Source organism: Triticum aestivum, chromosome 5B, assembly GCF_018294505.1.
Source record: "Triticum aestivum cultivar Chinese Spring chromosome 5B, IWGSC CS RefSeq v2.1, whole genome shotgun sequence".
Classification (NCBI taxonomy): Eukaryota; Viridiplantae; Streptophyta; class Magnoliopsida; order Poales; family Poaceae; genus Triticum; species Triticum aestivum.
The window spans coordinates 195,216,780-195,228,133 of record NC_057807.1 but is presented as its reverse complement, the minus strand read 5'-3'; positions in this window follow the sequence as shown (position 1 = coordinate 195,228,133).

The window sequence follows — 11,354 nt, the reverse complement described above, 5'->3', positions numbered from 1 at the left end:
TGCCCCGTTACAACATTCCATCAAATACAAAGGAAAACTAACATGCATGCTGATCCATCTCAATGATTCACATATCATAGCCACTATTTACTTCACAACTAAAGACAAAAGTTGTGAGAGCATGTACAAAAGAAAAACTATTGATGGGGTCACTACGACTAAAACCTTAAACCCTAAACAAGATTTAATTTCTTGGCTAGGTAGAACCTGTCGATGGAAAGATGGCTGGCACCCTTGGATCATACGATGCTTTTGTGCAGTTCCACTAAAATTGAGCTGAGCATCCCTGATGGCAAAGATATTGAAGAAGTGCGATTAGAATAATAGTACTGGCACTAGTTCATGAGACATAAACTCTTCACAAATAGAAGCCGATAGAAGTAGAGAAAGACCGACATGGAGATGGAGCTACGTGGGGAGCTGCAGCAGTGGAGCAAGTCAGCTCCAAAATGAAGATGTACTACCTGGGAGGCTGTAGCTAGAAGGGCGGTTGGGACGCGGCATCAGCCCATACCGCGGGGACCCCCGATTGGGACGCACCGACTATGGGTTTTCTCCCTCGCCGATGTTGACCGCATCTACGCAGAACATTGTTCCCTTACCCCTGCGGTGGGATCAGGCCGGATATGTGACTAGTGGTGTGGCCACCATTGTTCTATGCTTGTGAAGAGAGCAACCTAAGCAAGCATGCTTGTAGCTTAGGCTCCTGCTAGTGTATATATAGTGGTTTTCTTTTTCTCTCCATATCAACCATTTTATATTGCGTACGTGTTATTGAAGAGTGAAATGTTGGTTGCATCTTCTGACTAACTTACTGTGTGATTTGACTGCTCCTTAGTGGCCCCTACACATACTCTCCTACGTGTATGACCGTTCCCACTACAAAAAAAAAGACACATCCGTGACATTTTGCACCGAACGAATTTTTTTCCTGTCATACATATGACACTTCTATGACGATAATTGTGACAAAACCGGGTATCATCATAGATGTGGTGGGCTCCTACTTCTATGACAAAAAATCATGACAGAAAATGGGCTTTTCGTCCTGGGCGGGCCGGAGACGCAACTGCATGACATTCTTTGGGCCGTTCATGACGGAAAAACCGTGGTAGAAGCGAGGGGGAGGAAAATTTCAGGGAGTTCCCGGTTACGGTGGGAGGTCGGGGGCCGAGCGATGCGCGTTTCTCTCGTGCACGTACGCGTGTGTGTGCGAGGCATTGGCTCTAACTGAACCCGAGCGAGACGTTGGGCTCTAACTGAACCCGAGCGATTGCACTGCAGGCTACGCGTTACTGAACCAGAGCGATGGATCGATGGATGTTAACTGAACCCGATCGAGCGATTCCTTCGCTACTGCTGCTAACTGAAGCTGATCGATTGGATGAACAGTTAGCGTTGCAGGGGGGGTTGGATGAATAGTGAGCGGTGGCGTTGCCTCTGGATGAACAGGACCCAGTGGTGTGGAGGGCTGGATGAACAGTAGACGGTGGAGGGGTGCCCGTGGAGGGGTGGTTGAACAGGACCCCGTGGTGTGGAGGGCTGGATGAACAGTAGACGGTGGAGGGGTGCCCGTGGAGGGGTGGTTGAATAGTAGCCGGTGGAGTAGCGCACGGTGGAGGCTGGATGAACAGGAGCCCGTGGAGGCTGGAGGAGGTCGACGGTGGAGATGAACAGTATCCCGTGGAGTCCCGTTTTGCGGTACGCCACACCCCTCCCGATGAACAGGACACCCGTTTCGACTTTCGACCGTAGCGCTCCAACACAAGTCCGTTTCGTCTGTTTTGCGGTTCGCCGCACCCCTCCCGATGAACAGGACCCCCATTTCGACCGTAGGAGGTCCGTTTGGTCTGTTTTGCGGTACGCTACATCCCTCTCGATCAATAGGACCCCCGTTTCGACTATAGGAGGTCCGTTTCCTCCGTTTTGCGGTACCCCACACCCCTCCCGATCAACAGGACCCCATTCCGAACGTAGGAGGTCCGTTTCCTCCATTCTGCGGTACGCCAGGCCTCGTTTCCATCGCCTGTTCGGTCCAAGACCTCCCGATGAACATGACCACGCATTCCGTTCCGACCCAGCCGGTTGGCTCCCACGCGTTCTGTTGCCTCCCGATGAACACGACGCATTCCGTTGCCTCCCCATGAACACGACACATTACGTTGCCTCCCCATGAACACGATGCATTCCGTTGCCTCCCCATGAACACGAGGCATTCTGTTGCCTCCCCATGAACACGATGATGACGCTGTTTCTCGGTTCTGACCCAGCCCTGTACACGATCCCTGGCCGTACGTATGCGCGAGTAGGCGTTCGAGACCCCGCCCGTATGTACGTACGTGGCCGTATTTTCTTTCTTGCACCCTGGCCGATGTACGTACGTGTACATGCTACGTGTGCGCCTCTACTACGACACGCACGCGCCTCTACTACGACATGTGCGCGCCTCTACATCGACCAGTCTATATGTGCGTACACGTTCGCGACCAGAATGACAACGCTACGTACGCTTCGACCAGGTGGGTCCCGACTGTCAAGCACTTCCTTGCGTGCGAAGATATAGCTGGTGGGTCCCAGCAATAAGGGGGGCAAATCATTTTTTTTGCTTGGACACACTTCCTTGCGTGCGAAGATGTAGTTGGTGGGTCCCAACAGTCAGGGGGCGTATCATTTTTTTGCCCGGACGCACTTCCTTGTGTGTGAAGATGTAGCTGGTGGGTCCCAGCAGTCAGGGGAAACATTTTTTTCGTGAAATACAGTGGCCTGTCCGGTGGGTCCCCGTTGTCAGGTGGAGGAATCATTATTTTGCGCGTAATAAGGAGGCACTTCCTTGCTGCGGCCGTGGACCCAGCTGTCAGCCTCTCCACATACAGTCCACGTCCGATGGAAGTCGTTCCTTCACCACGTTGACTACGCCGCACTGAGAGCACCACGGCGGTGGACGATGGCGAGGACTAGGAAGGGGACGACTCGGAGCCGGGGAAGACGCAGCAGTGGATGCCCACGTGAAGAGGAGTACGAGAGTTCACTGGTTCGGCTGCGGTGTGAGGCTGCTGTCGCCGCAGAATAACAGGGGGTGTGGGTGAGTATAGGGATGGCCTGGCCAGCGGTGGGAGTAGTAGGGGGCGGTCAGGCCTCCGCGGCATCACAGCCGGCCACGGGAGGTAGGACCACGCGGCACGACCGGTGCTGGTTTGGGCGGCTGGACCAAGAAGACCAGAGGTTGAAGAAGCACTACGGCCGTTGGATGAACATCATATGGTAACAGGAGCTAAAATCGTTCAAATTGACTAAGTTGACAAAGCCCTCCGCCCCCGTCAACTTGGTAGGCCCACAAGTCAGCCTCCCACTATGCTGGGTTCCAGCTGGCAGGGGAGTATTCATTTTTTGTGCGTAATAAGGAAGCACTTCCTTGCGTGCGAAGATAGCTGGTGGGTCCGACATGTCAGCGGGGGGCACGTTTTTTCGCGAAATACAGAGGCCCTTCCGATGGGTCCCAGATGTAAGGTGGAGGAATCATTATTTTGCGCGTAATAAGGAGGCATTTCCTTGTGTGCGGCCGTGGACCCAGCTGTCAGCCTCTCCACGCACAGTCTACTTCTGGTGGTGTCGTTCGTTGACCACGTTGACCACGCCGCGCCGAGCGCATCCAAGGAGGTGGACGACGGCGAGGCCCCGGACAACAACGAGCCGGAGATGGGAAGACGCGGGAGTAGAGTCGCAGACGGAGACGTGTACAAGGGTTAACTGGTTCTAGTGCGGTGTGGTTCGGCAGTCGGTGGAGAAGAACAGGAGGTGTGGAAGGGTGGAGGGATGGCCTGGCCAACGGTGGAGTAGCACTTCATAGCGAAGCGTGCTAAGCAGAGCTGCTAGCAGCAGGAGGCGGGAGGTGGTCCCGGCGGCACTGGAGGAAGAACACGAGAGATTGAAGATGGATGCCGGTCGTTGGATGTAAATCCAACGACTAACATGTCAGAATCATTTGTTGGCTAAATTGACAACGACTTGCGTTGGCTTCGACCTATTGGCCCACATTTCAGCCCCCAAAAATGTGGCACGTATTCAACCCATTTTTTTCAGAATTTACAGTCTTTTTTCTGCGTAGTAGAATTTACAGTCAATTTGATTTTTTGAATTACAACCATTAGCTGGGCTGGGTGAACAAATAATGTAGCGTCCATGCGACCCATTTATTTTATTTCCTAAAATATTACAGGCCATTTGCAGTTTCTCGAAATACACGATTTTGCTGGGCTGATTCTAATTATAATGTTGGGTTGGGCCAGCAATGTTATCAAAAAATAAAATGGGACTGAGCATTTTGTTATAAATATATTTAAATAATAAGTGATATTATTACATTCGTCCTTAAATCTTACGAAGCTTTTGTACACAATCACTAGGATTTTCGTGCCAAAACAATCCAGGATTTTATTTGTTAAGAAATTATTTTTATAAGTTAATAAGATGTGGGATATTGTTTTCTTACATATGTAAGTATCTGTTAAATATATGATGGCAATAAAAATAATATGTAGTAACATATAAAATAATTTAAATATATATAATATAGTTAGAAGGGAAACATAAGTTCGACCTGGCGTTCCTATTCTTATATAGAAAAATAGAACAGACCTCTGTGTTTTCTTCAAAAAAATACATAAATTGGGCTGCCAAAAATAAAACCTCGGATGGGAGGTCCGTAGGCCGGTCGATACATGATGGCCCTAAGAAAATACAAACAGGCCTATGGACCTCCCATCCGAGGTCATGGGCTGCGCATGTTAAAAATTAAAGCCTAGACGAGGCGGCCCAAAACCACGTCCAACACTTGCCAAAACTTCGTCCCTCGTTTTCTCTGTATTTCGCACACTCGACATTGTGTGGGCATTTTGACTGTGCATCATATCAAGATGTGCTATGCATGAACCTTGATCAGCATGTTGTTAACTGGCTGGTAGTTCCATTTTCGACCATGAATAAAACTTCCAAGATGATGTTAACCCTATTTGAAAAGGTCGTGTTAATATAAATGCTCTGCCTCTGAAAGTTGCAGTTTCTTATCTGAAACTGAACTTGCAGTTTCTTATCTGAAACTGAAACTTGCAGTTTCTTCTCTGAGAATCACATTGTCTGCACTTTTATACTCCTATGAAACTACATTTTTTAAGTGCTCAAAATAGATCTCTAGAATTAATAAAATACTTCATATGCTCAGTGTTGCAAATCTGAAATTCAAAAGACATTCATATCTGAAAGTACTCTCAAAATACACAACACAAAACACAATTCACAACCTGCAAATACTGACAACCCTAAGCTCCTCCTGACAATTCACAACCTGCCCGACTATTGGGCTGGGGGGGGCAGCCCCCTCCTATTCCTCGCGGCAGACAGCCGCCCCGTGAGACGATGTGAACGGCGAGGGAGACGATGGCGGGGAAGCGTCGTCGGGCCAACTGCTTTTCTCCTCTTGCAGTTTGGTTCGGTCGACGAAGACTCCACCAGCTCGCTCTGGTAGGACACCCTCACAAACGGCACCCTGTAGATGCTCGATCCTTCAATCTCTGGTGGATGCTTCATCTGGGATCGATACTCCCACCACCGCTCCCTCACGATCGGATTCGGTGAATCTGTTTGCTCCATGGCCCAGAGGAGCAGCTCTATGTACTCCGGCGCGACTCCCTCCGGGAGTATCGCCGCCTTTTCGCTCTGTTGCAGATATTTGGCCATGGATGTCGCCGTCGCCGCTAGTTGGTCCTTGTTGTCAAACCAAGACTGTATCTCCAACATCCTAGCTAGCTTCACAGGGTCGCCGTCTGCGATCCTCACGTATCGGTTGTACTCCTCCATCGATCTACTTCTCCACAACACCTTCACTCGCCGGCGGTGGTTTTTGAATGGAAGAGGAGACGAGCAGTGCTGGTTTTGGATTAGAATGGGAGAGGAGCGACGTTGGTTTTGGACCGGAACAGGAGAGGATGGGCGGTGGTTTTGAAATGGAAGAGGAGAGGAGCGGCGCTGGATTTAGATTGGAACAGGAGAGGAGCGGCGGTGGTTTAAGAGGAGAAGAGCGGAAGAGCGGCGCTGGTCTTGGAAGTATTTTTTTGTTGTTTTGCGTATTTTGGGTCAAAGTTTGACCACGTACTGTATTTGACAAGCAAAATGTGAATGCATGTCACCAAAAATTGTATCATTTGGTTCGTATCTGAATGTACTTTCAAATTATATTATTTTTGCAACGTATAACATATATTTTATGTGCGAAAATCATGGTCAATTATGACCCAGAATAAAAGGGAGACTAGTTAATGTGGGGTCGCTTTCTTAATTGAAGGGTAAATTGATTTTTATTTTGATCCAGTCACAGCGCGCCGGCCCTCTCGTCCAATCCTAAATCGCTACCGCACGCTCCACTCCCTCTTCTCCATTGCAAAACCACCTCCTCTCCTCTCCATCATCTCCATTCCAAAACCACCGTCTCACCTCTCCCTCTTCTGATCTTCTCCATTGCAAAACCACATCCTCTCCTCTCCATCATCTCCATTCCAAAACCACTGTCTCGCCTCTCCCTCTTTTCTATTGCAAGACCACCGTCTCTCCTCCCATCTTCCAAAGCTAGCACCGGACCACTCAGAAGGACATCTATGGAGAGGATGCAGCAGCGAATTAGGCAGATCGCCGGCGGCAACCATGCAAAGTTAGCTAGGTTGAAGGAGATCCTTAGTTGGTTTGACAATGAGTGGGAGATTTCGAGGATGGTGCGGGCCATGTGGCAATGTATGCGAAAGAGCGAGACGGCGGCGATGTACATGTACTCCTCGGCGGCAGTCATGCCACAGTCCTCCGAGTTCATCAAGTATCTCCTCTGGGCGATGGAGCAGACAGATTTACCCGAGGCGACAGTCAGGCGGAGGTGGTGGGCGTACAGGTCAAAGGTCGAGCACCTAGAGGATAACGAATCGATCGAGTATGGTGTGCCGTTCGTGAGGGTGCAGAGCCAGCCGGAGCCACAGGAGTATTCGTTCTCCCACTGCAAGAGGAGGCCGGATGGCGTGACGTCGCTTCCCTGCCGTTCTCCACGTCCCTCGATGCTCGCCTCGTTTCAACGGCGGCTGTAGGGTTTAAGGTAAGCTTTGCACTAACCTAATATTCCACCTGCTCATGCTTACAATCACTGTGACAGCTAATGAAAATCATGCTTACAATCAGTCTCCGAGTACTACGCCAATCACCCTAGAATAGCTCTGGACCTTTGGGTCAAAGTTGTGACACGGTGTACAAATAAAGAAAAATAGATTGGTGCTTCTTTCAGAAAAGAGTACTCCCTAGAAAACTGCCAATATAAGCTACTAGTATTTGGTTAGAGGATTTGCTGCCGAGAAAGATCCGTCCACAGAGAGTGCCACACATCTCACTGGTGGTGGTGGATGCCAATGCGTGCATGCAGCATGGTTGGTGTCTGTAATTTTTACTTGGCACACCTTGCACTCTGCATATATGCCGGTTCCATACGTACATTTGTGCAGTTCCACCAAAATGCAGCTGAATAACCCTGTTTGCACAGATAATGAAAAAGCGTGATTACATTATAGTGGCACTAGTTGATGAAACACACAAAATAAATAGAAGAAAATATTGCGATAGTATCATAGTATGCCATACTGCGAGGGCGAGATGGGCCCTGCGACGCCTCATACGGTACGCCTCATACTGGACATCGTCCCAAGTCTCCCAGATACACCTTCTGCCAGTGATGAACATCAGTGTACAGCGGTAGTACAAGGAGGCGCCTTGAGACATTCAAATCTCTATTTTTGTACATATCAACTAAAATTAAGCACCCCAGTTTGCAGAAACGCTTAAACATTAACAATGGGACTAGTTGATGAAACATACATTAACAAAGAGAAGCACTTTCTTTATCTACATTGGAAATGAAATGATAGAGATGACACTCGCTCTATTTTAACTGTATTATTACTTCATTTTATCAGTGACACTAGGGTCGAGCAGGTGGCAAACGAGGTGTACCGTGCGTCGCAAGGATGGAGGCCGGGGGTGCTTAGACTGGGATGCTGAAGCTGGCTCTTTCAGTCACCAACATGGATGATTCAATTCATGGGACCTTTTGGTGCAGTTCACCTAAAATGAAGCAATGTCCCGTGAGCTAGCAGCTTCTTCTTCAATTTTTTAAGAAAAGGGCTCCAGCCCCGGTTCCATTTCCATCAGAAAACGAAACCCACAGAGCTTCTTCTTCATTAGTTGCAATAAAATTGAGCAACATCAAGGTTGGTTGTGAAGCTCCTGGAATGCTCAACTATAATTTGGATATCATTTGTGCAGTTCAACTAAGATCGAGCGTGAAATGTATATCTCTGTTTGCACAAAAAAGGTGGAAAGGAGGGTGACTAACAAGTGATGAAACATGCATCAAATGAAAAGAAGCATGTTCCTTATCTGAATGGCAATCCTACAAGGACAGTAGCAATTTCTAAAGCAGTGGCATTGCTAGATATTAGTGTGGGCATTAGGATTAACTATGACAACCGTTAAATACGACATTACTTTGGGCACGGGAGAGTAGGCGGACCAGGACAGTTGCATTTCTAACGAAAAGAACCAACTTATCTTAATGGGAAATTTTAGCAGGACATGTAAAGAAGTGCCATTGATTCATATTACTGGAGGCATTACATTGAAAACAACATTGGTTTAACGTGTCCTTACTTTTAACAGTGCGACTGCTACATTTTACCAGTGGCATTACATAAGAGTGGCTCGGGGCAACAAACATCAGAACAGGATATCTTGGTTGGTCCCATTTTTGTTCGGTATAGCCACCTTATATTGTGTGAGGCTAGCAAATCTAGTGCTGGACTTACTCTGTTGACTTGTCCCCCAGTCCCCACTTTCTTTCCTTTTTCAACCAATAGATCGGGTTTATATTGAGTTTGTACTGCATTTCCCTTTATTTCCCTATTAGACCTAGAGACCAGTTGGATAGCCAGTCTCTGCTACTTTTCACCCCCATTGTTTCCTCTTTCGACCAAGTCCTAGATTCAGGTAACAAATCCTCCCCACCCCCACCCCCTTTCTTCCTTGTTTGAACCAAGTAGTACTCGATTCGAGTGCATGAACTAGTTTTACCTCTTAAAGGTAAAAAATTAGGTGGTTTTCGAAGAGCCGATCGATCCTATCTACGAGGGGGCCTGAGAAATAGTAAAAGATACAAATGCAGCGACGTCAGGAGCTCGGGAAGTAGAGCAAGGCCGGTTTCGAAGGAAGTTATACCTGATGGTCGCCGGGATGTTTCTAGGTGGGCGGCGGGAGGCCGGATCTACCCACACTATGGCAGCGAGGAAGAAGGGGTCGGAGGCCCTCCTTGGCCAGTGGTGCTTGGGAGAGAACGACAAGGCAGGCTGATCGGGACACGCCCAACAGTGGGTAAGAGCCGTCGCCGAGGACGATAGCGTGAACGTTGCACCTTCTCACCTTCCTCGGCGGAGAGGATCCGGCTGGATCTGTGACCAGCGGTGAGCAGAGAGAGAGAGAGAGAGAGAGAGAGAGAGAGAGAGAGAGAGTGGCCACCGTTGTCGTGTTTAGATGTGGAGAGGCCGAGACTGTGTGAAGAGAGCAACACTAGCAAGCAAGCGCAGAGGCTCCTGCCTATATAGTGCAGTAGTACTAGTTTTCTTTTGTCTACCGGAGCCGGCTTGACCTCGTCAATGACTGTCGAGAAGTCTTCATGCACGTGGCCCGGAGGTGCAGTTGTCGTCATTTTGATCTAAAGCGCCGGATTATAACATATAACATGAAAAAATGCCACATGACAAGAAATCATAACCTCACTGCCCAAAGGAGACAACATGAATCCCGACGGACAAACTAGACGAGGAACACAGCTCAAATTAAAGATAAACTCGTAGAAAAGGGGTCCGTCGATAGATGTCCAAATTAACTTAGCCGGCTTGACCTAGATGGTAGCCGAGTAGTCACTGTTCGTGCATGTGCCCCCAATGACTAGCTCAACTCAGTTGTCACTGTTTAACCCTCGCAGTGATCCGAAGCACATGACACCTAATTTTGCGAGATGACAAGAAACCTTTTTTTAGATTTCTCACCACAACTATAGCCATGTACAACATAGCCTGCACGATATGTAGACGATAGCCAATCCAGGCGTGTCTGCTAGAGTCTGGTCGCATGCATGGACGAACTGATCTTCCGTGTCTTGCAGGGATCGTCCAGGCACCAACGTAGTACAACACTTCTCTAGTACTATCGCTCGTCTCCCTCTTCTACTAAGTCACCCGACTTCCGGGGCCGGGGAGTGTGCCCATGGTCGGTTCTCAATTGCCGTCCCACATGTGTGTGCAAACGCAATATGACGCGCGTTCCATTCGGAGAGCAGCGTGCCAGACCGACCGACCGTCTGGGGTGCGATGCGAACGCGACGGGCATGCTGTATACTCCATACATGTGTACCGCCGTTTTCTAGACGCTTTGCTCCATGGCACGGGCGCAATCCATGGATAGAAAATTAGTATACTGTATACTATTTAAAAGTCGAGGGCGGGGCTTTTCCTGTGCGGTAGGCGGCGGGGCAGTTCCGCCTAGTCGGTTTGACACAGACGCGAGAAGATGAGGGAGTAGGCTGCTGCAAACGTAGGGCTGTATGATTTGACAGCGAGTTACTGCTGAACAGGTGGGGCCCCGTGATTTGACTTGCCATTATCATTTTAACTGTGGCGCTACGACCGGCGTGAGTCTCCTGATTCCTGACCACCTCCATACAGGCGCCTCTCCCAATGCTCCACCATGTAGTAGAGGCTGGCTCTTGCATGAGAGCCCACTTCTCCACTTTTTCCTTGCCTCTCTTTCCTCCACATATGCAAAAATGCCATGTAAAGCGCACTATTGTACTTACTTGCTCCTACAGGTGCTTAAGCTTGCCACATAGGCAGAAAGTCTGATATGGCAAGTTAATCAAGAAGAGAGAGACTAGTTTGGTGACCCAAGGAAGAAATGGTGCTAAGCGTGTGTATCTAGGTGAAAAGACAATTTTGAGTCTAGAGCTAATTAAATGAAGCAAACTTAGCAACATCATTTCATTGGAAGAGGTCACTCCTTGGCAAATGCAATAAATACTAGTACTCCCTGTGTCCCATAATATAAGAACGTTTTTGGCACTACACTAGTGTCAAAAACGTTCTTAGGCACGGAGGGAGTACGAAGAAAGAGATAGAGAGAAGTAAAAAAAATACACTTATAGCCAACATTATAGCCAAAACCTTGTTGTAGTATGATTGACTAAGTGATGCCTATGTATGACATGCCAACATCAGATAGCC